The sequence below is a fragment of the Salvelinus alpinus genome, chromosome 32 (genome assembly GCF_045679555.1).
Source record: "Salvelinus alpinus chromosome 32, SLU_Salpinus.1, whole genome shotgun sequence".
Taxonomy (NCBI): domain Eukaryota; kingdom Metazoa; phylum Chordata; class Actinopteri; order Salmoniformes; family Salmonidae; genus Salvelinus; species Salvelinus alpinus.
The window spans coordinates 15,273,702-15,300,392 of NC_092117.1; the positions used below are offsets into that span (position 1 = coordinate 15,273,702).

The 26,691-nt window shown below is 43.6% G+C and overlaps 1 protein-coding gene across 34 annotated transcripts in view; it reads right to left on the bottom strand.

Annotated features, from left to right (window-relative positions):
• The window catches only part of LOC139562635 (calcium/calmodulin-dependent protein kinase type II subunit gamma), a 105,134-nt gene that overhangs the window by 73,957 nt on the left and 4,486 nt on the right, over positions 1-26,691 (bottom strand). The gene's annotated exons all lie outside the window — the stretch shown is intronic.

The following is a 26,691-nucleotide window of genomic DNA, read 5'->3' on the forward strand; positions in this document are numbered from 1 at the left end:
GCATAGCTGAGGGAGAGGTCAATGTGGCCCAGACGGCTAAAAATACCACAATCCATCCTAGGGCTTAGCTTGGCGGTGAGTCATTCAGTCAGCCAGCCAGCCAGCCAGCTAGCACTCAGGGGAGGTCACAGACACACAGGGAGATACGGAGATACAGACACATAGCAGAGTCGAGCAGGGTAGAGTAAGGGCACAGAGAGACCCTATCAGACCTCAGAGCGGGGGTTCATTAGGCTCTGGTGGGCTAGGGAGTTAGGGTGTGGGGTGACAGGGAGCCTAGCGGTTAAGAACGTTGGGTCAGTAACCGAAAGGTTTCTGGTTCGAACTGACTGGGTGAAAATCGATGTGCCCTTGAGCAAGGCACATAACCCTAATTGCTCCTGTAAGTCGCTCTGTTTAAGAGCGTCTGCTAAATGACTCATATTTTAATGTAAAATGTGTAGAGTGTGGTAAAGTGGCCTAAGCAAAGACGGTGTGCACTGCCCAGTTGTGGACTCCAGTCACATGACCTGGACTCGAGTCTGACTCAAGTCACAAAGTTGATGACTTGAGACTTGACTTGATAGAAAATAAAATTACTTGAGACTTGACTTAGACTTGGAGCCTCAAGCCTCGGGACTCGACTTAGACTTGGAGCCTCAAGCCTCGGGACTCGACTTAGACTTGGAGCCTCAAGCCTCGGGACTCGACTTAGACTTGGAGCCTCAAGCCTCGGGACTCGACTTTGGCTTGAGACTGATGACTTGAAATTATCTGGCCAGGTTTTATAATGTTTTGTCACTCATTTCGTAGCACAGAGTCTACGTGGATTACTCTCTCCACGCAACCAGACTTGCAACAGATTGGCTAGTGAAACGTACACTCTGCACTCTGATTGAACCAGACATCTGTCAATCAACACAGGTCAGGTGGTGCGCTAGCAAACAGATTGCTGATTTGCTGTACAGCTATAGGAATGGGTGCAGCGAAAATGGTGATCAAGAATATTAACTGTATACTTTGCAAGCTCATCTGCAATGGGGCAACAATTACTAGCATAGGCCTACTGGTATTTTGGCATGTAACAATTGCTTGAAATTGATCATTTACTTAAGAAGCTTGCATTTGGAATTTGTTTCAAATGAATTATTACTGTGGCGAAGACGCACCATATGCGCGGCGCTTCACAATCTCCAAACTCCCGCCAGTGGAGATAACTTTTTTCTCTCCAAATGTTTGCTCTTGCTTTCACACGTTGAAATACATAGGACCTATGTGGTAACTCTATATTCCATCTAATAGTACAATAATTGCTAGCGTTTCATGATTCCATCCCCGTACCATTTATTGCAACACGTAGACATTTCTGTTTGATGTGTGATTGACCTACGATACATTTTCATTTAGCCAACCATTTCTTACCCTCTAACTGGGCGCAATGTTTATTGTGCACATGAATGTTCGCAAGACTCATGAGATAGAAGTTCTGTTTACTTAATTCAATGTATGGTTTCCTTTGTTCATATTTTTCAGGTTATTTCGGTGTTCTGTGTGTCTGTGTCCTATGTCTCTGTCATTCTGGTTGTGCGATATTGGAGCGGGCATGCCTCAGTGAACATAGAAATAGGCTACGTGACCTGTGCTCCACACTTTGGAGTCAGAATGTTGAATAAGAGAAACGTGTTGTTCCATGTATGCATGGTGTTGAAATATCATTAATAATCATTAAGTCTGATTAAGATGAATGTACCAATGTAACAATGGATGTGGAAATTGCCCAGTTTATTGGTTGTACACTGAACAAAAAGCAACATGTCAAGTGTTGGTCCCATGTTTCATAAGCTGAAATAAAAGATCCCAGAAATGTTCCATACGCACAAAAAGCTTATTTCTCTCAAATTATGTGCACAAATATGTTTTCATCCCTGTTAGTGAGCATTTCTCCTTTGCCAAGATAATCCATCCACCTGACAGGTGTGGCATATCAAGAAGCTGATTAAACAGCATGATCATTACACAGGTGCACCTTATGCTGGGGACAATAAAAGCCACTCTAAAATGTGCAGTTTTGCGACACAACACAATGCCACAGATGCCTCACGTTTTGAGGGAGCGTGCATTTGGCATGCTGACTACAGGAATGTTGACCAGAGCTGTTGTCAGAGAATTGAATGTTCATTTCTCTACCATAAGCCGCATCCAACGTAGTTTTAGAGAATTTGGCAATACGTCCAATCGGCCTCACAACCACAGACCAAGTGTATGGCATCGTGTGGGCAAGCGGTTTGCTGATGTCAACGTTGTGAACAGAGGTGCCCCATGGTGGCGGTGGGGTTATGGTATGGGCAGGCATAAGCTATGGACATCGAACACAATTGCATTTTATTGATGGCAATTTGAATGTACAGAGATACCGCGACGAGATCCCGAGGCCCATTGTCGTGATAATGGGTTGCCGTGCATGATATTGCACGGCCCCATGTCGCAAGGATCTGTACACAATTCCTGGAAGCTGAAAATGTCCCAGTTCTTCCATAGCCTGCATTCTCACCAGACATGTCACCCATTGAGCATGTTTGGGATGCTCTGGATCAACGTGTACAACAGCTTGTTCCAGTTCCCGCCAATATCCAACAACTTCGCACAGCCATCGAAGAGGAGTAGGACAACATTCCACAGGCCACAATGCGAATGAGATATATCACGCCGCATGAGACAAATGGTGGTGAAACTAGATACTGACTGGTTTTCTGATCCACGCCATTTTTAAAAGATATCTGTGACCAACAGATGCATATCTGTATTTCCAGTCATGTGAAATCTATAGATTAGGGCCTCATGAATTAATTTGAATTGACTGATTTCCTTATATGAACTCTAACTCTGTCACATCTTTAAAAATGTTGCATGTTACGTTTATATATTTGTTCAGTATAATTGCCAATTGTACAGTCTTTCCCTCTACCTGTGTCCGTTCAGATAGGACAGGTTAAGCCTGATACAGGGGCTATTTCTTTTGGGCTATTGCCCATGTAAGCTATATTTTGTAAATCTACTTTATTTTGTATCATATGGCGCTTTCACCTTTAGATCACCAAGACCTGTAAATAAATGTATATACATATATTATAATTTTTTTCTTGACTTGAGACTTGAAAACGTATGACTCGTCTTGACTTGCTCATAGAATGCACGACTTGGACTTGACTCGAGTCTTGACCTGTTCTACTTGAGACTTGCTTGTGACTCGAATAATAGTGACTTGGTCTCACCTCTGACACTGCCTGAGACCTCCAAACCCTGGCGGGCAGAAGCTGTAGGGACTCTGTCTCTCTCTATTGACTCCCTGCTCTATTTCCCTCTCTTCCCCTCCCTCCTACTCTTCCTCTCAGCAGGTTGCTGTCAGGTCTGAATGGCCAGGCGTCCAGAGGGAGGCATCTGTGACAGCTGACCGCTCATGTCAGGCCAGACAACAGAACCTCCCGCCCACACCACTAACTTACAATCAATCGCAGAGCGAGAGATCAACCCTAGAACGGCACAATGGGTACAGTATGATTTGTACGAGTGTGTGTCTACGCTACAGCATGTCTGTGTGTGTGCTAGTATCCGCGTGTGGGGGGGTGCGCTGGGTTACATAAACCCTCTCTTCTCGTTCTCTATATGCCGCGTAGTCTTGATGGGGTTTACAGTCTGATGCCCTGAGACCCTGGCAGAGCCCAGTGATAACACATGCTTTTCTCTTCTCCGACAGAGCTCTGTTCGCTGCCGGCCAGCTCGCCCGCCCGCCAGCGACAGTAGCTTCACACCCCCTCCTTCCACCTCCGCAGTATGCAAACGAGGCTGAGATACCCATCACGGCTCGCTCGGCCCCCCAGAGACAAGCCTGGTGCACGGCCGCAACCCAGAGAGGAGGAGAGAGGGAGAGAGAGCGAGGGGATGGAGATAGGGATGGTGAGAGGAGACAGTAGGAAGACTAAAACAGCCTCGGATCCCTATGCTTAAGATGCTTTTGTCTTTTTTTTGGTTATATTTCATTAGAACACCCATCCAATCTAATCCACCCCCGCTTTTGCTTTGTGGTCCCTATTTTCAGACTCGGTTCCCACATGCAGGTAGGAAAAGGGCCATAATATGTGGTGGCCTGTACCAACCCCGGCTCCAATAGGGGGGAGTGCTGCTGCCTCTCCTCCTCCCCATGCTCTTGCTCTGGGTAGTGGGTGTTGTTTGTTTGTTGATGTGTTTGTTTGCTCTCATCAACACTGGCTGCTACTTCCTATGTGTTTCTGGCCCATCACACAGACAGTAGCGTCCTGCCCTGAAATCCCTGGTCCCCTCTCCTAGGGTCACTGTAAACAGACCTTATGCAAGCACCATCAGGGGCCACTTCGCTAAAAACACCTCTTTGGGATACATTTACCAAAAACAGTCATGTTTATGTACTTTTCCTTGTTTTTGTGTGTTTTTCCTCGATGCTCTCCTTTGGACCGGGGTTATTCGCGTAGATCTTAATCATCGGGTTGGAATCAAAGAGGCATTTTGAGACTCATGAGAGGAGACGTAGATGCAGACACACCCTGACTGCTCTCCCAACACCTCAGTCGTCCTGTCCACATCCCTGTCTACTATACTCTGGTTCAAGACAAGGTTGTGTCAGTTGGAATCATGTTCACAGCTAATTTTTGTATCTGTATTCATCAAACACTGTTAATGCTGGTCTGGGGTCAAGGCTTTCAGTGAATAACACCCATTGATAGGGCACAATTTCCATTTCCGCCATAATAGACATACCCAAACGTATTTTTGATGAGATGGCCATAAACAATAACTGGCACGGTTGTACAAAGGTCTGGTAAAAATATTTTGAGGACTCAAGCTCAAATAAATAGTACAAATATTATGATAATATATAAAAGCTCAAGTAAATAGTACAAATATTATGAAAATATAAAAAATAATTTATGATTTTTTTCCCTATTTTACAAAGGGCTTGAAATGACTGGCACTATTTCATATAACTGCCAATAGAGAATTTTCGCCTAAACGTACTCTGAGCGGAGCAGTGACACCATTCATATATGTGCAAACTCATTCAGCTTTCAGCACAAAGTGATTTAGTCTGTCTGTGACCAAGAGGATGGTCTTAGTTCAATTCTATTAAATTATTTTGTTTTTTTTATGTTGAGAGCTCTAAATCCGGCTGAGAATATCACATTGAAATAAAAGGTATATTGTTGCATCCGCTAGATTATCCGGTCTCATATGTGCTATTGCAAGTGCAGCTGTGAGTTTCACAGACACAGGAAATTGTTCCTTTGTCTGGATAGGCCAGAAAATGTGAAACGTCACTCCCTATGCAAATGTAGGGTCTGAAACCTGACACTTCAAGTCAGCTTCACTTTGAGACTGGGAGCTGAGAGCAGAGAGATGGGGCTTTCTGGCACTATAAGACAGGGGACCCTACGACAATCACAGAGCGCTTTGTACACCAAAATGTAATCCGGAACCGGTCCAGAACTGCTCAAAGTCCCCCAAATAGGGGACTTAACACCTGTATTAAGGGTGTGGCTCCTAGTGAACATTTTTCTTTTACAATTGGGATTTCAGAACAATTACCAAAAAGCTAAATCTCTACTGATATCATGAGAAGGGTAAGGATTGGGAGAGAGCTAAAGACACATTCATTTTTATATTAGTACATCTGTGTGTGTGTGTCTGGGGAGGAGGGGTCAGAGCACCAGTGTTCAAACCCTGGGGAGGGGAGGATCATGGGTAATCCAGAGGTGGCATAATCCCAGCACTCAAGGCCGTCACCATATCAAGGAAGAGGGGGAAAAGAGGAAAGGATTCTTCCACAAATCATCTGTTTACAGAATCAGGCGGCACGGAGGGCAGATTAAGCCCACTCTGGTCATAATGTCCCCGATTAAGAGACGGCTTAGTGTTTGGGCACAAGATCCAACTGAAATGAAGAAGGTGTCTGTGGTCCTTATAAAGAAAGCTAGGTTAGTGGGCTAGGCTCATATCTCTGCTTTATTAGATCTGAGTATCCCACTATAGTATAGGAATAATAATATTGTTTATTTTGTTGTACAGCGACCCTGAGAGCCAGAGGGGCTGACTGTAACCGTGAGTACAGGTGGATAAAAGCTGCTTGTCTATTAAGTGAGGTCAGCGATGAGACAGGAGCATCTCAAGGGGATATGGAGCTCTTCAGACAGGCTGCCATAGAAACAACTGCACCATATCCCATGAGCACCTACTACCGAGTTACGCTCCAAAAAAAACATGCACTATCACAGAGTCAACCAACTGAACAGGATGTGTGTGTGTTAGTGTTGCCACGATACCAGAGTTTTGACTTTGATACCAATACCAGGTTTAGTAGCGCAATACTACTCGATACAAAAACGATACCATGGCAGAAAAAGAAGGCGTATTAGCCAAAGTCACAGAATGGCACTTGAGCCAGACAGATCTGTTGAGTTCAATATCATTACAAAGTTTAGCTTTTTGAATGTATTCATTAATGAATCAATTATACAAATCATACAATCAATTGGACTTTGTATTTTTTTTTACCAATCTAACTACATAACATAACGGAAATTATTTATTTGAATAGTAAATCACTAGTCCATTGATAAACTGGGTAAATCATGGGCCTAGGCCTATTCACAATACAGGTGAACGCATTTAATAGGAGTGTGTGCATGCATTGAGTTACTGAGCAGGTTTGGGCTGATTTTATGGAGCTACAGATGACAAACTATCTGTTTCCCTTCCATTTGGGACTTATTTGACTGTACTGATCAACAACATTTGCATAGAAGAAGCAATCTCATTCACACACAGTTCGAGGCTCGAGCAAAGATGATCTTTAAAAAAAATATATATATACAGTATTTAACCTTTATTTAACCAGGTAGGCCAGTTGAGAACAAGTTCTCATTTAAAACTGCGACCTGGCCAAGATAAAGCAAAGCAGTGCGACGCAAACAACAACACAGAGTTACACATGGAATAAACAAACACACAGTCAATAACACAATAGAAAAAGTCTATATACAGTGTGTGCAAATGAAGTAAGGAGGCAAGGAAATAAATAGGCCATAGTAGCGAAGTAATTACAATTTAGCAAATTAACACTGAAGTGATAGATGTGCAGATGATGATGTGCAAGTAGAAATACTGTGTACAGCTGCAGTGATCGGTAATCTGCTCAGATAGCTGATGCTTAAAGTTAGTGAGGGAGATATAAGTCTCCAACTTCAGCGATTTTTGCAATTCGTTCCAGTCATTGGCAGCAGAGAACAGGAAGGAAAGGCCGCCAAAGGAGGTGTTGGCTTTGGGGATGACCAGTGAAATATACCTGCTGGAGCGCATGCTACGGGTGGGTGTTGTTATAGTGACCAGTGAGCTAAGTGAGTGAGATAAGGCGGAGCTTTACCTAACAAAGACTTATAGATGACCTGGAGCCAGTGGGTCTGGCGACGAATATGTAGCGAGGGCCAGCCAACGAGAGCATACAGGTCGCAGTGGTGGGTGGTATATGGGGCTTTGGTGACAAAACGGATGGCACCGTGATAGACTGCATCCAGTTTGCTGAGTAGAGTGTTGGAGGCTATTTTGTAAATTACATCACCGAAGTCGAGGATCGATAGGATAGTCAGTTTTACGAGGGTATGTTTGGCAGCATGAGTGAAGGAGGATTTATTGCGAAATAGGAAGCCGATTCTAGATTTAATTTTGAATTGGAGATGTTTAATATGAGTCTGGAAGGAGAGTTTACAGTCCAGCCAGACACCTAGGTATTTGTAGTTGTCCACATATTCTAAGTCAGAACCGTCCAGAGTAGTGATGCTAGTCAGGCGGGCAGGTGCGGGCAGCGATCGGTTGAAAAGCATGCATTTAGTTTTACTAGCGTTTAGGAGCAGTTGGAGGCCACGGAAGGTGTGTTGTATGGCATTGAAGCTCGTTTGGTGGTTTGTTAACACAGTGTCCAAAGGTGGGCCAGATGTATACAGAATGGTGTTGTCTGCGTAGAGGTGGATCAAGGAATCACCAGCAGCAAGAGCGACATCGTTGATATATACATAGAAAAGAGTCGGCCCGAGAATTGAACCCTGTGGTACCCCCATTAAAACCGCTCAGAGGCCCGGACAACAGGCCCTCCGATTTGACACACTGAACTCTATCTAAGAAGTAGTTGATGAACCAGGCGAGGCAGTCATTTGAGAAGCCAAGGCTGTTGAGTCTGCCGATAAGAATATGGTGACTGACAGAGTCGAAAGCCTTGGCCAGGTCGATGAAGACGGCTGCACAGTACTGTCTTTTATCGATGGCGGTTATGATATCGTTTAGTACCTTGATGGTGGCTGAGATGCACCCGTGACCAGCTCGGAAATAGGATTGCACAGCGGAGAAGGTACGGTGGGATTCGAAATGGTCAGTGATCTGTTTGTTAACTTGGCTTTCGAAGACTTTAGAAAGGCAGGGCAGGATGGATATAAGTCTGTAACAGTTTGGGTCTAGTGTCACTCCCTTTGAAGAGGGGGATGACCGCGGCAGCTTTCCAATCTTTAGGAATCTTGGACGATACGAAAGAGAGGTTGAACAGACTGGTAATAGGGGTTGCAACAATGGCGGCAGATAATTTTAGAAAGAGAGGGTCCAGATTGTCTAGCCCAGCTGATTTGTACGGGTCCAGGTTTTGCAGCTCTTTCAGAACATCTGCTATCTGGATTTGGGTGAAGGAGAAGCTGGGGAAGTATTTGTGGGGGGTGCGGAGCGGTTGGCCAGGGTTGGAGTAGCCAGGAAGAAAGTATGGCCAGCCGTAGAGAAATGCTTATTGAAATTCTCGATTATCGTGGATTTATCGGTGGTGACAGTGTTTACTAGCCTCAGTGCAGTGGGCAGCTGGGAGGAGGTGCTCTTATTCTCCATGGACTTTACAGTGTTCTAAAACTTTTTGGAGTTAGAGCTACAGGGAGCAAATTTCTGTTTGAAAAAGCTAGCCTTTGCTTTCCTAACTGACTGCATGTATTGGTTCCTGACTTCCCTGAAAAGTTGCATATCGCGGGGACTATTCGATGCTAGTGCAGTCCGCCACATGATGTTTTTGTGCTGGTCGAGGGCAGTCAGATCTTGAGTGAACCAAGGGCTATATCTGTTCTTAGTTCTACATTTTTTGAAAGGGGCATGCTTATTTAAGATGGTGAGGAAATTACTTTTAAAGAACGACCAGGCATCCTCTACTGACGGGATAAGGTCAATATCCTTCCAGGATACCTAGTCCAGGTCGATTAGAAAGGCCTGCTCGCAAAAGTGTTTTAGGGAGCGTTTGACAGTGATGAGGGGTGGTCGTTTGACCGCGGACCCATAGCGGATGCAGGCAATGAGGCAGTGATCGCTGAGATCCTGATTGAAAACAACAGAGGTGTATTTGGAGGGCAAGTTGGTCAGGATAATATCTATGAGGGTGCCCATGTTTACGTATTTAGGGTTGTACCTGGTGTGTTCCTTGATCATTTGTGTGAGATTCAGGGCATCTAGCTTAGATTGTAGGACTGCCGGGGTGTTAAGCATATCCCAGTTTAGGTCACCTAACAGAATGAACTCTGAAGATAGATGGGGGACAATCAATTCACATATAGTGTCCAGGACACAGCTGGGAGCTGAGGGGGGACTATAACAGGCGGCGGCAACAGTGAGAGACGTATTTCTGGAGAGATTAATTTTTAAAATTAGAAGCTCGAACTGTTTGGGCATAGACCTGGAAAGTATGACAGAACTTTGCAGGCTATCTCTGTAGTAGATTGCAACTCCGCCCCCTTTGGCAGTTCTATCTTGACGGAAAATGTTGTAGTTGGGAATGGAGATCTCAGAATTTTTGGTGGCCTTCCTAAGCCAGGATTCAGACACGGCAAGGACATCAGGGTTGGCGGAGTATGCTAAAGCAGTGAGTAAAACAAACTTAGGGAGGAGGTTTCTGATGTTAACATGCATGAAACCAAGGTTTTATGGTTACAGAAGTCAACAAATGAGAGCGCCTGGGGACACACAGGGCCTGGGTTAACCTCTATATCACTCAAGGAACAGAGAAGGAGTAGGATGAGGGTAAGGCTAAAGGCCATCAAAATTGGTTGTCTAGTGCGTTGGGGACAGAGAATAAAAGGAGCAGATTTCTGGGCGTGGTAGGATAGATTCAGGGCATAATGTACAGACAGGGGTATGGTAGGGTGCGGGTACAGTGGATGTATAAACCTAGGCATTGAGTGACGATAAGAGAGGTTGCATCTCTTGCAGCACTAGTTATGCTGGGTGAGGTTACCGCATATGTGGGTGGTGGGACAAAAGAGGTATCTGAGGCATGTTGAGTGGGACTAGGGGCTCCACAGTAAACTAAAACAATGATAACTATCCTAAACAACAGTATACAAGGCATATTGACATTAGAGAGAGACATAAAGCGAAGCATAAAGCAATCACAGGTGTTGATTGGGAGAGCTTGCTAAGACACCAACAGGTAAGACAACAACAGCTAATCAGCTAAGACAACAACAACAGGTAAAATGGCGATGAATGGGTAGAGAGGGTCAGTTAACTACACACATTGCCTGAGTTCGAGGCTGGGGCCGACAGATAAACAAAATAAATGCATCCTGTCACATCTGTGTCTAACAACACAAGACACCCTCAGATGGTTGTGAGCACTGGGCACAGAGAATAAAATGCTCTGATTGGCTGGTTGTATTAGGGCCGGGACGATGAACCAAAAATGATCGACACCGACCATACCGATCACTTATCACAGGCATTTGGCTGATATTCTTCATAATAAGTAGCCTATACTAGAGAATGTGAAGTTTGAAAGGAAATAAGTGTGTTAATATGGGTGATTGTTAATGGGACAATTGATGGCTACAACCATCAAACTAGCAGTAGTACTTTAAAGGATAATAAAATACAACTGTGGTGAACATTCATGTTATTCATGTATCGTTCTATTTTTCGTTATTGCATCAATTCAGGCAATTTCTCACGATATGGATCTTTGTCCATATTGCCCAGTTCTAGGTTGTATCCAGGGGGGCAGAGCCTGGAGAATAGAGTTTATTTGTGGCCAAACAGTGGTGAGGTCTGGAAGGTATCAGAGCAGGCAAAGCTAATGACTTGTGACACCTCACATCACACAGATGAAGATGATTAAGTAGGCACAGAGAGAGGGAGAGCAGGAGAGACTGCAGAAGGCCACCTTAGTACCAGTGCACACCATTCTTCCAGCCAAATGAAATCCAAGCTCAGATTGACACCACTTCCATTCCATTTGTCCAATAAGACCACCCCCTACACCAGCCAAGAACACCCTGTCCCACTCCAGACTGACAGTTCCGCCACCAGCACTCCAAATCAAATCAAATAACATTTTATTGGTCACATACACATATTTAGCAGATGTTATTGTGGGTATGCTCCACCGCAAGCACTCGACTGGATCAGACGCTGGTCTCTTCATCTCTCTCTACCTCCATCTCTCCTCTCAGGGCCACCTGGGTCTGCTCCTCTCAACCCTTCATCCCTTCAGCCTCAGGCCCTCCACTCCACTCACCAGATGTCTGAGCAGACTGAATTAGCAAGACAAAAGGCCGCGCACAGAGACAGAGATGGAGAGAGAGAGGGAGAGGTAGAGAAAGAGATGAGGATGAAGATGAAGGAAGGAAGCAGAGGGAGATAAGGGAGAAGGAAGACAGAGCCATCCACGAACCTAAAATCACAAAAGGTCTCCAGTATAATTGTTATAAGTCATCACTTGCTTTATATATGGCCTCCTACAGAGTACATGATTCAAGTATTAATACAAAGAGAAGAGAAACGACACACTGTTTTACAATGACTGCACCTGCACCAACCAGCAGTGGCAGTCTCTCTGTTCCCCTTATACAGTAACAAGTGTGTGTGTGATCTATTCATCTCCCAGGAATAACTCCAGACCCCCCCCCCCCCCCTCCCTGCTATCCCACAGGAGGAGGGTGAGAAGAGAGATAATCCACTATTTAAAGCTTATACTGCTGACAAAGAGCCTTGGGGGCTAAGACCGACGCCATGCACCTCTCTATACCTCTAGCCCTCAGTCTTCATCTCTGTCTCTCCCTCTACGTGTGCCTTGTCTCTCCTCTATTATGACATTCTATCCTCTCGCCTGCCATGGTAACGTTCACCTGACCCCCTTTTTCTGCCTGCCAGATCATTCCCTCACTCTAGTGTACTTCGTCGCCCTCTCATTCCTTGCTTCCTCTCTTCTTTCCCTTTTCTAACTCTCTGTGAATCTCTCACTTCATCTTCTATCATTTGAACTAATTGACTAAGTCAGTGCAAAATGTGCCTGGAATGCACACACACATAAACACACACTCCTCTGAAAAGATCAGAGCGTCCACCGACCGGCTGGACAAATCCCAATCCCACAAGTCCAGTGTGGCTGGAGTGTGAGAACACCCAACCTCACACACTGTCAAGCTGTAACAAACGGGTGGCTGATATGCATTTAGCTAAGCAGGACTTCATGGCTTCCACATAGAGAAGCTGCATGTTGTTTGACAGATGTGCCATGTGTGTTTGTACAAATAGAAGATCTACACAGACAGGGCACTGCGCCATAACACCATGCTGCTATTACAAATGAACATGATTTACTACTGACTAAGTTGTTTCTCAATACCTAGCCACGGTTATGTCAATATTGTGATGGGATGATACAGCGGTGTACACCGGCTGATGTAAACAACCATAGCCTTGCCTTGTGATACACTGTCAACAAAGCGAACCGGGCTAGTAACACGATAACACTGAACCGGGCTAGTAACACTGTTTTGTCGCTTGTCTCTTTCTGCTTCTCTCAAATTCACACACTCGCACACGGGTCCATGCTATCTGGGAGTCTTGGGACGTCTCTGCCCTATTGAAGTTGGCATTTAAAATGGTTAAGGTAAGGGTTAATGTCGGGTTAGGTAAGGATTATGGTTAGGATAAGGGAAGGGGTTAAGGGTAGGCTTTAGGGTAGGGACGTCCCAAGGATTCCGGATAGCACTGACCCTGGCAAACGCAAACACACACACACACATTAGCATGCAACCACACACCCTGGCGACAGAGCAGTGTGCTTCGGTAGTGAAGACAACAGCAAGACCATAGCAACCCTCCAGACACCACCATCACACTGCGGCACAGGGAAAGCACTCTGCTCTTTCGCTCCCCTCTCTGTCTCTCTATCCCTCCCTCCCTCTCTCTCTCTCATCCCTCCTCTCCCTACTCTCTGCATCACTACCACCTGCTGCAGACTTGTCCTTCGCCTTTTCTGTCATTTCCACTCCCTAACCTGCATGAATTATGAATCATCCATCCTTCCCCTGCGGGTCCTTCCACTAACATTTACAATCACACATGCAAACACACAATGCTGGTATTTGCATACACACACACACACGCACACGCACACTCGCACACAAGCTAGATAAATACATGACAACATTATCCCTCCCAGCCCTGGCTCCTTCCCCCCCAACCACCGCCCACACCAAAGCCCACCCATGCCAGCCCATGCCAGCCATGTCGCACCTCCACCCTCACAGCCCAGCAGCCAGGCTGCTGAAATCCTCTCCACTTCTCAGAAATCACTATATTGTTGAAAACTGGTCAGAAACAAATCAAGCTTCATGTATGTATGTGTATATTATGTACACTGAGTATACAAAACATTATGAACACCTGCTCTTTCCATGACATAGACTGACCAGGTGAATCCAGGTGAAAGCTATGATCCTGTATTGATGTCACTTGTTAAATCCACTTCAATCAGTGTAGATGAAGGGGAGGAGACAGGTTAACGGAGGATTTTTAAGCCTTGAGGCAATTGAGACATGGATTGTGTATGTGTGCCACTCAGAGGGTGAATTGGCAAGACAAGATATTTGAGTGCCTTTGAACGGGGCTACGGTAGTAGGTGCCAGGAGCACCGGTTTTTGTCAAGAATGGCAATGCTGCTTGGTTTTTCACGCTCAACAGTTTCCTGTGTGTATCAAGAATGGTCCACCACCCAAAGGACATCCAGCCAACTTATTCTACATTGTAGAAATAGTCAAAATAAAGAAAAAACCTTGAATGAGTAGGTGTGTCCAAACTGTTGACTGGTACTGTATGTGGGTCTTTCTATAAGCTAGGGCACCAGTGAGGATTTCCTACACTGGACAACTTGTTACAGCTGTTGATTAGTCATTGATAATAATCTGCGAAAAAAAACAATGTCATTACATTATTAAGATATAAGGGGGAACATAGCTATATTCAATCAAATGTTTAACCCTCTGGTTTGGTGTCTTGACGGATGTCCAAAATCGTGTGACATAAAACATGACTTTTCTGTCCTTGCATTTATGGCAGTGTAAGTTGCCGTTATATAATATATTAGGCATTCATCAGTTAAATTAGACATTGAACATGAACCCTGTAAGAATCCTGGATCTAGCTGTCAGACCGTTTTTGTATACAGAGCTCAGAAATGCAGTGTAACTACGTAACATTTCATGTCTCCTTATGTTAATTTAAAGGGTGAAAACAGTTTTCATGGGCAAACAAATCCCCCAAAATGTATGTGATTGCAAAATCGAATGCTTCAAACAGAAAAGAGTCACCTTAACGTGATACCTAAAACTTCTATCGGAACTGTCATTAACGTGGTTCTTCAATTATTATGCATGATACTTGTTGGATGCACATTTGGTGTCGAGCTGTTAAATTACGGCGTGATATTTTCAGACATCATCATCTGATCCAGGAAGGAATTTTCTGAATGTCAGTCAAGTGACGACTAGCTACTGTGAGAGAGCATGTCATACAAAAACAGCCCAAGTGCTGGAAAATAAGGTGTTTGTGAGGAATGTCCAGAATATTTTGGTGTCTCATTGGTTACGCCGGTGAAGACAGCTGTGCCTGAATCCACGTTGGATCTAATATCCCTAGAGAACTGAGGTTGATCATCTCTTGTTGTCTGCTATACTTACAGCAGGGTCTCGTTAGATTTAACATCAAGGTATGAGATCATGTTTTCATATGTTTTTGTGCCTTGGATTGGACAGAGCCTACTGTGCGCAATTGTTCCTTTGAATTAATCTGGATATAATGACAACAAATTACATAGCCTAGTGGGCTTCTTCACCATATAATCTGGTAATGAAATAACATGACAAATACATTTGTTTCATGTTACACCTACAATTTTAAACAATACAAGTGGTTTGAAGTAGCCTACTTGAACTTGAATTTGGAGCTCAGAAATTAAAGTGCTGGAATAGGCCAACCTTGAATATCAGACATTTCCTCAATTTGGTGTTTGAAAAGTCCTTGTAATTATTGTAGCCAATTTATAAGTTCTCCTGCTCCCTTATAATTATCTGGGATTTCTTTTTTGATACGTTTTTGTGAGAGATGTGGCCACTTTCGTTTGTTTCCCATCGCCTCAATTGATGGGTGTTGTGCTACTCTGTTGCAGTAAAACCATGTGTGGTTATTATGAGGACAACAACGTCTAATGTTGGCTACAAATCCTTCCATTCCAAAAGGAAACGTTTTTTTGGTCGCTTTCTCATTATAAAAACCACCGATGGTGAGATTTAAATGCTGAGATTAATGCTAGCGCTATTCCTGGCTTTATTATGTGTGCTTGCGTCGGCCTCATAGCCTACAGAAAAATCGGCATGCACGCATCCAATCTATTTAGCCAAGCAAGTCCACATTATTCTCACATATTTTAGAATGTAATAATCATTTGAATATCAATGCACTGGATGGTCTAAAACATGTATCATTCTTAAAGGGGTAATGGCATACTTTTTTTTTTTAACACTTTTTCGGTAGGAGGGTTCTATATTAGACCCTATATCTACAATTATATAAATTATACAATTGTATGACATTGAAAATTACAATTAAGTGCTTGAAAAAGTCCCTGAAAGTCCTTCAATTTGACTTGCCAATGTCTGTATGAGCCCTGCTTAAAGGATGAATAGTCCTAGGCTTATTTCGTTGTATTGTTGGAATTATGGGCCAATTTGCATATATTCCTCTAAGTACACATGTGGAACTGCACAAAAAAACATTTTTATTTATGTTTCAAACCATTTTGAAATGTTGATTCCAATTCTTTTTTATTTAACCTTTATTTAACTAGGCAAGTCAGTTAAGAACAAATTCTTATTTAACTCGTATTTAATGCCACACACTATTTATAGAAACATGGATACGGATATGAATACAGGCGGTGTGTTGGCACCTGTGTTGGCATACGTGTGCATTGTGTGTGTGAGTGTGTGCATGGTTGGCATATATTGCTACCAGAGAGATAGAGAGCTCCAGCTGTAGCGGAGGATTACATGGTAAAGTGTATGCTCCTCACCTCACCTCCTCACCCTTTCAACCTCCCTTCAGAGACAGTAATGCTACATTCACTAGATGTATGTATGCAGTGCCGCTCACATCACGGGCAACCAAGTGAGACGCAACCTTGTCAACAGGGTGTGCACAATTAGTGTGGCTGAATGAGGCCACTAGCACAGATAGGGATGTACACAAACATCAAACATCCTACACAGCACAGAATAAATAGGCTGCTGGGTTAGGAAAATGGTATTCCACAGCCTCGTTCAGCCAGTTAGGAGCTTCCAGTTTGAGGTCAAGGGTGAACTGGGAGAGGTGGACTAGGGTCAACGCAAAGGCCGCTTAATTAAAACGCTCTTCAAACTGACTAAATAGTTGTCGCCAAAACTAGGGTTGTGACTTCTCACGCAACAGAGAAGCATTGTAGAGAGACAAGTTGAACAAGTATTTCGTTCACAGAGACAGTGTACTGTTGCAATACCTCCAGGGTTAACATGCCACACATGATTATGGTGTAGTGTCAAGACACACGTGTACTATCCAGGTTTGTGCAAATATAACATGATTAGCTCATGGTCACGATCAACCTAATCACCATTCATTACCCCCTGAGTGACCCTACTCTGCCTTTGTTGCCGTACAGTGCGAGCAAACTTGTGGTCTGCCCGTTACTGACAGCCAATAACTTCCTATACACCACCATCTAACCAACCGCTTTTAAATGAAGGGTTTGGTCTCTGTTTGACTCTTGTCTGAGGTGGTCTAAGCTGCGATGGCTAACCATCAGTGACTGAGTTGATGACTACACAGTTGATTCCCTGGCTACCATAAACAGAACAGGTCCCGGTTCCCAGACAGCGATGGAACTTAGGCTGACGACTGTTTTAACCATGTATCTTTCCTACAATGGCCGAAGATGTAACATGAGCTTCCCAAAACCCCACACAGAGAGAACGTTCGTTAAGTGGGTCGTTGAGGCATGTGTCAATACTGATGGGATCGAACGAAAGGCAGCGCTGCTCTCAGGTCAGCTTTCTCCATTTCTCCATAACATTAGAATTATTCCACGATACTGACGACGGATCAGCTCGTAGAGAGATATTATCACCTTTGGCTGCAAATATTGAGGTGGCTTATTCTAACGTTTACCCTATAGACCCGTTTCTGTGTTTACAAACATTACCGCATGAGGGCGATGCACACAATTTGGTGACAGAACAAGGGGGAGTTCTTGTAGAACGCCAGCAAAAAAAAGCCTCTATTTACATGTTGCTTATGAGTGCATTTCACACTATTATAATTGGATTTGAAGGCTCATTTGAAAGTCCTGCTTAATATCATGTCAGTGTCATCATCGCAAATCAACTGCATTATACTATTTAAAAAACACTTTAACTTCAACCAGTAAAATGGATCTTTGGCTAGCTTTTGCTACAGCCTATATCAATGAGCGTTAGCCTTCTAGCTAACAACTGCTGCATCCAAAATAGTTTTTGCAAAGATCACAACCAAATACAATCTTAGCGACTGTTCAAGCAAGAATCAAAACATCATTGTAAGCGTATGAGAACCCCAAAAAGTTATAAAAACGCTATGTTGAATGGGCGCAGATGGTGATGGCTTTCTAACAGCCGCCAAGAGTCACGAGCATCTGTGCATTACGTCACTGTTTCGTGTACTAGAAAAGGGTCTATAAAAATTGAGATTTAGCACATCATTGTGCACGTTAGGCTACACATAACTAAATATGTTGAGGCAAAAATTTGACATTAGCCAAATAACCAAATAAAACTAAATTGAATGAACATGAAATTGATTTCAATATCATTGAAATATAGAAGCTTATGTAGCCTATACTGTAGATAGGCTATTTATATTTTAATGCAGTCATCTCAGTGTTAATTTATATCCTTTGCTTGTTTATAACCATTTCAGTCATTATAAACTTTGTATTTGTAGTCAACTTCCTTGTGGAGTTATCGACGGTCATATAGAGACAGATAAACATCTTGAGGCTATGTTTAGCAGAGATATTCTGTGTATAAAGTGACGCGGTAGGGGGGAAAAAACTCATCTAACGACGCACTTCGCTGTTCTACGTGTGGTCTGAGGCAGTCGGTAAATAACAGCTCTGAGATTTAACAATGCTTTAGGTTCCAACGAAGGACAAGGCCATTCCAACACTGGGCCATGGAGCAAGGCTCTGCATGCTTTGTGGGGCATCTAGGGCCACTGGGGCATCTAGGGCCACTGGGGCATCTAGGGCCACTGGGGCATCTAGGGCCACTGGGGCATCTAGGGCCACTGGCCAAGACACTAAAGTGCCTACATTTATCTTGTGCACACGAGGGGCAGACATCCTTTTAAGAAATACTGCAGCTGTCAGTGAGGGACAGGAGCAACAGGATACACATAGATAATTATGACAAAAGGTCCATCAATATTTACTCAGAGGAGCACCAGAGAAGGATGTGTGTGTGTGTGTGTGTGTGTGTGTGTGTGTGTGTGTGTGTGTGTGTGTGTGTGTGTGTGTGTGTGTGTGTGTGTGTGTGTGTGTGTGTGTGTGTGTGTGTGTGTGTGTGTGTGTGTGTCTGTGTGTGCATTTGCATGTTATACAGTCTCAAGAGGATAAAGACAGACTTATAAAGAGAGAGAATAGACAAACATTTAGAGAACGATTATAAACTGGAGTTGAGGATTACACCCCCACATTACCCAATAGGGCCCTGCCTTATCTCTCACACAGAGAAACAATTGTGCCCAACGAAAGCATTCCTCACTCAACTATTTAGTGACTCTTGTTGGTGGCACAGACAGACTGAAAAAGGCTACAATAAACCAGCAGATTTTCCAGCAGCAGCACACAATGTTAGCCAGTGTAATCCTGTCCATTGGGAGTAGTTGTAGTGTTAGCCCAGGTCACAGCAGACTACCGGCCAATAAACATGGTCCTCTGCTCTGTTCTGTTAAATGGCCATATAAACTGAGCCATCCAAACAGAACAGCAGCCAATGAAACCACTTTATATAACCGTTTAGTCATTAGGCCCCTGAATGTAAAAAAGAAACACAGAAACACTCCACAGTTATAGTACTTATCTTGGGTAACTAAGTGTGGACTGTGTATAGTATATAAAAGTGTAGTGTACTAGAGGGCTGGGCGATATATCATGAATACCAGTATACCGGTATGGATCCACATACAGGTAAGGATATTCACAATACCGTCTATAACGATATTATGATACAGTGCTAAATTGAATGAAAAGTTCTACAAATTGGGACTATTTCGCTGTCAGTTATGTACTAGTTGTTAGAGTATAAAACCATCAGAATTGGAAAAAGACCATTAAAATCACTTGAAATTAATTTGTTGAGATTCAAGTACTGATCATAAACATATTTAGAACCTGTTTTATTCCGGAACATAAAATATTATACGTAAATAAAATGCCATACTGTCAAAAAGGAGAAAAATATTGGTATATGTTATTTAGGCCATATCAAATCGACATTTTATTGGTCTCGTACACATATTTTGCAGATGTTATCGTGGGTGTAGCGAAATGCTTATGTTCCTAGCTCCAACAGTGCCGTAATACCTAACAATACAAAACAATACACACAAATCCAAAAAACTAAAAGAAAGGAATTAAGAAATATAGAAATACCAGAACTAGCAATGTCAGCATGTGGAATATAAATGTATATGTACTGTGTATGATGGTGTGTATAGACAGTATGGACAGCATATGAATAGAAAAGGTGCGTACAACAGTAGTTATATAGGATGAGCCTTGACTAGAATATAGTATATACATATGAAGTGGGTAAAACAGTATGTAAACATTATTAAAGTGACCAGTGCTCAATGACAAGGTACATATCGCCCAGCCCTAGTGTACTGTAGTGTAGTATGGTATAGTATAGTAAATCATACTTTATCATGTTTATATTTAGTGATTTCTGTATAATGTCTGGTGTTCTAGATCAATATAGGCCAGACTAGGTCAAATAGACAGTAACAGTAGTGGTAGTAGGGTTGATCATTGCCAGGCGACAGGTTGATTGAGGGTGTCACGACGTGTCTCTGCGATCAGGCTGGGATTATCCTATTACGTGCCTCAGAGGATAGGAGAGCCACAGCCATGGCCTGGTCTGGCAGGCTCACTATGAAACGCAGGTACCTAATACTACACTACACAAACTTGACACAGAAACCCTTTCCAACCACAGAGAGAGAGAGAGGCAGGGAGAGAGAGCGGAAAAGAGAGAGGGAGTGTGTGCACGTACGCACGCGCACACAAACACCTCCACATCCAGAGCAACAATTCAGCACGCTTTTCAGAAAGGGCCTTGATTCTTCAGGGTAGTCATGGACCACCCCCCTCAGAGGAAGCAAAAAGAAAGTAGCAAACACAAACCCAGCAATTCTTCATACTGAAGCCAGGAATAAGGACACACAGTTCTGCAGTGTGTGGTGCTTCCTCATTCTGCCTGAATCCAGGGTAAATTGGACTGAACAGTGCCTGTACATCCCCACGTCCAGCCACCTACCCCTAACTATGAGTAATCATGACTTGACAATTCTCAGTTCTGGGCGTGAGGAGTTTTCATTCTCCTTGGATTACACACACACACCCACACACACATCTCTGTTCCTTCATCTCTGGGGGTTGGGGTTTCAGCCAAGCGGGTGGGCGGAGAGAGAGAGACACACGATTTCAGTTTTTTAAAGGGAGAAAAAATACCAACTTCAGGCATTCAGTCTCTGTGCTGAGATAGATTCCATATGCAGCAGCAGCAGAGGAATGACAAGTGGAGAAAAGCAATAGAAACCTGAGGCTTAGGACCCACAAATCAGGACTACAGTATGACTCAAATACAGAAAACACTAAACACACTGTTGACCGCAGAGAGCCTATATGAGGATTCCAGCAGAAGTAATTAATCAGATCCAGTCTAATATAATAGAGTATAATGTAATGTAGTCTAATGGAATGTCACTAGTAGCGATCCCCACCATAGAACAAATGAGCACTTCATTTGTGAGGTCACTGTGTGAGTCAGAAAAGTACTGGCTGTGCTGAAAAAGATGCTGAGGAACAGAAAGAGACTGTCCCCCAAATGATCACAATTTATTCAGTCACAATCAAGCTACAAATTTGCTCCCAAACTATCTTTATATAAGTAATTAGTATCATTCTTTTTTGGGGGCCCATTTTGAAGGACAACATCAGTCTTTTAATAGCATTATCTGTAGGTATGAAATGATTCACCGATATGCATCGGTCCCTGGTTCAAATGTTTAAAACCGAACCGATCCAAATGAAGCATGCATCGGTAAGAAACCCATTCAAAAATTACGAATCCCCGGTTCTCTAACGCATTTTACTCATATAAATGTTTTCTGCCTTATTCCGAAAATACCTCTTATCTGTTGTGACTGAATTGACGCGTCCTCTCCTTCCTCCTATCAAACTTTTATGCATGTAACTGCGTAAGACATTGATCTAGTCAAGTCAGATAACAACTATGCTCACAGAGCGGGAGACGCAGCTGCTCGCGCCAACGAGAGATGGGCGTAACCTAACCCTGCTCTAATATTCGTAGGCTACATCTGCGCAGCACCTTCAGCATTCAGATGTTTGTAAAATGGTTTTCGCAATATTAAATCATAGGCTTTATTAATTGAGGGACAACCAATGTAATTTCCTGGGTAATTGTTACCAAATGCGCTGTAGAGAATTGTGTTTTACCGGTAGGGCTGTGTAGGCTACCGGAGTGGACACAACTAAGTTAACATCTTGCTGATTGCACATCTAACTGCTGATTGGGGCTTTCAATTACCAGGTTCACTGTACAAAATATTTTTGGTAGTTCTGCTTTAAACAGCATTTGGTCATTTTTACATGAACTGGGTAAAGGTGTAATTTCACTTAGGACTGCAATACTTTTTGCGAGCTGGGATAAGAGAGCAGTTCTGCTTCATACAGTTCCAAACGGTCAAACCATTTGCTTTTGAGACGGGGGTGGAATCCAAAGCTGTGTTATATTAATTGGCTATGTACTGTATGTCATATCTCATTTCGAAAGATAAATATTGACATACTCCTAGCCAAAACATTTTCATCTGCTACATGACAGAGTTAATCAGTGGGTGATGAGCATTTAGATGCTCAGTCTGCGCTATTGCTCAGCTCACAAATTGCATCAAGTACTATTTGAGAAGGCCAGGTCACACAAATTTCCTAGGTGGCAAAGGTCCGGATGGATAATGTAATTTATCAGCTTAGTAACAAACCCCCACCTCGCAACCCATGCGACCCGGAACTGTTCACACCCCTCTTGTTGGCGGAGAGAAAATGTTGCAGTTTTAAAGCTATTCTACACATTTTGCATAGGGCAGAGATTTGTTTTGCTGTTTTTAAGCAAATTTCCTGCAATTCTATGCATTCTCCATGTCGTATTTGTGTTTATATGATACCAGTTGTCAAAGCCCGACCGAGTAAGGAGAAATCATTCATTCATTTATACATCACACACACACACACACACACACACACACACACACACACACACACACACACACACACACACACACACACACACACACACACACACACACACACACACACACACCAGGGCCACTCAACTCAGAAAAGTCACCTCAGACAGCTCCATCTATATCAGATATTAATTTAGAAATGAAAATGAATGTGTTCATGCAATAATTGTTAGAGCATTGAATCGTATCGAACCAAATCACATTGATTCGTTCCACTAATCAAATCGCACCGAATTGTTTCAAACTAAAAATATTGTTCCTGTATCATATCAGAGCCCATGTACACTACCAGTCAAAAGTTTGGACACACCTACTCATTCAAGGGTTTTTCTTTATTTTTACTATTTTCTTCATTGTAGAATACTAGTGAAGACAACAAAACTATGAAATAACACATATGGAATCATGTAGTAACCAAAAAAGTGTTAAACAAATCAAAATATATTTAATATTTGAGATTCTTCAAAGTAGGCACTCTTTGCCTTGATGACAGCTTTGCACAATACACTTTTGGTCCTTTAAAGGTCCTACAGTATGTAAAATATTGAGTTATATAGCTTGGAAAATAAACATGTGATTCTGGGTGACAACATAAGGCTGTTTGTTTCCAACATTAGGACTGTTTTCCTCAGGAAATTCAATCCGCTTCATGTTTTGTTTCCTTGCCACGATACCTCTGAGTATAACGATACTGGTATCGTAACAACCCTAATGTGTAGTGTACAGTAGTTCCACAGAACCATGTCCTAACAATGCTAAATATGTGCAAATAGGGACTTTCCTTATGCATACACCTAATGATATCTCTTGAATCACAATAATCACCCAGCACACAAGATGCCTGGGAGAGGAAGGTCTATTAAGGACAGACTGAGAGAGAAAACAGGACAGAAGATTGGGAAAAGGCCTTTGCCATTCAGGCGTGAGAGAAGCCCCAGAAATACACATCCACACATAAGTGGTTAGTAACACACACACACACACACACACACACACACACACACACACACACACACACACACACACACACACACACACACACACACACACACACACACACACACACACACACACACACACACACACACACCCATGCACACACCCACACCTCCCCCCACTGCTGCCATCCAGTGAAAACACACTCTTGCTCCCCACTAATTGGCCTGTGTTTATGCCCCACAAAATAAGAAGGGGAATGGGCTGTGTGACGGGGCATTATGGTTATGTTATGATATTTCATCCCACAAAAAAAACCTGCACCCACATACTCTCTGTTAAACACACACACACACTAGGCATGGTGTCATAAAGAATTAACAGTTTGTCCTATTAAAAATTCACCAGGGCAGTACCGCTACATTTATCAGGCCTCCGCCAATCGACCTCCAGCGAGCAGCACAGAGGAAGCCTTCCAATGCCCTGATAACACGCCTGCCTGGGCCACGATACGGCAGCTGATCTGGGAGAGGAGGGCATTGAGGGAGAGAAAGAGAGAGAGATCAAGAGAGAGAGAGAGATGGGGAGAGAGCAAGATAAAGAGGGAAAGAGGTAGAGAGACAGGCCCTCTCCTTTAAACCATTTCCATCCAGCACAGCCTCGTGCTAGCGTCAATTATTCAGCAGCACAATTCCATCAGCCTCGACACCATTCAGGGCCTCTCAGGCTGCTCAGGCTCAGACTATAGGGTTCTGGATCAGGGTCCGCTTAAGTTCCATCCCATCCAGCCAGGCATATAGCATCATCCAGCTAGCTAACCCCCTTCCCCCTCTTATTCCCCATCCAGCCCCTCACGGCCCCTCCAGCCCACAACAAACACTGTGAGTGACAGGGTACATTTTAAAAGGGGCATAATGACACATGCGCGCGGTCGCACAGACAGGCAAGCAGGCAGACACACACACACATGCACGTGCGCACACACGCGCACACACACACACACACACACACACACACACACACACACACACACACACACACACACACACACACACACACACACACACACACACACACACACACACACACACACACACACACACACACACACACACACACACACACTCGGTGGAGCAGGAGAAGGTTACCCCCTGTAGTACTGGTCAGAGCCCCAGGAGAGGCTGTCCAGAGAGACATGGTGTCAGTACCCTCCTCTCCCAGATCAGCTGCCGTATCGTGGCCCAGGCAGGCGTGTTATCAGGGCATTGGAAGGCTTCCTCTGTGCTGCTCGATTGGCCGAGGCCTGATAAACGTGGCAGTACTGCCCTGGTGAATTTTTAATAGGACAAACTGTGAATTTTTTATGATACCAAGCCTAGTGTGTGTGTGTGTGTGTGTGTGTGTGTGTGTGTGTGTGTGTGTGTGTGTGTGTGTGTGTGTGTGTGTGTGTGTGTGTGTGTGTGTGTGTGTGTGTGTGTGTGTGTGTGTGTGTGTGTGTGTGTGTGTGTAAGAAAGTGTGTGGATGAGATGTTACTGACTGTCAAAAGCCTTAATATAACAGACCACATTCAATATACACCCAGTCCTACTGGCCTGGGCAGCTCAGCTTGCCTTGATACACTGGGCCAAGAAACATACAATGACATAATCTTACAGACATGAGAGTGTATGGCATGAAATAGTACATTATGCAAAGGGTGCACTGTGTATTAAACCAACCAATATGTACTTATGTAAAAAGTGTTGTATAAAGGGGTGTGTGTGAGAGGGTTGACATCCAGCACCTCAGCTGACACTTAAAACACTCATCGGCTGGGCCGCATTTCACATGGTTTGGATTAAGAGTTGGAGTATTGACATTTGACAGCAGCTCTGGTAGACTGTAGCAATCAAATAGCCTGGAAGAGGGTGGCTGATGGAGAGGTATACTGTTGCTTCCTCGCAGTCCAACCTACAGTAGGTGCATGGAGTAAGCAGCACACTTTACATGTGAGATCCACAGGCATACTCACTGACCTATACACGGCTGGCCTGACCTCACACAAACAGTAACACACACACACACAGAACGGGATTTAATCTGACCCACCTCATGCACTCAATGTATCTGCACAAATGCGGCAAAGCTCCCAACTCGCACAAAAGATCTGTTCGCCATTGCTTTTTACAAACACACATCACACAAGATGAACACACACAGTCATACCGAATGAACACACATTCCCATTGACAACGCTATATTCCCTAACCCCTAATCTTAACTGTAAAACCTAACCTAAAACCTAAACATAACCCTAACCTTTAACCACTAACCCTAATTCTAACCATAGCCCCCTTAGAAATAGCATTTTTCCTTGTGAAGACCGGCAAAAAATCCCCAGTTGGTCCAATTTGTGTTTATTTACTATTCTTGTGGGGACTTCTGGTCCCTTCACATATATAGTTAAAAATGTCCACACACTCACTCACACACACACACACACACACACACACACACACACACACACACACACACACACACACACACACACACACACACACACACACACACACACACACACACACACACACACACACACACACACACACACACACACACACACACACTGTCAGCTAATAGCAGCAGCCTAAGCTTGTTTGTCTTCTCTAGATTGTTCTGTCTTCTTCCTGTTAACTTTATACATAAATAAAGCGTTGCTGGCAGTGGAGGCTCTGCCCCATGTCTAGATGGATGGTAGATCTGAGGGAAATTATTACAGCTTCTGTTTCTGTAAAACA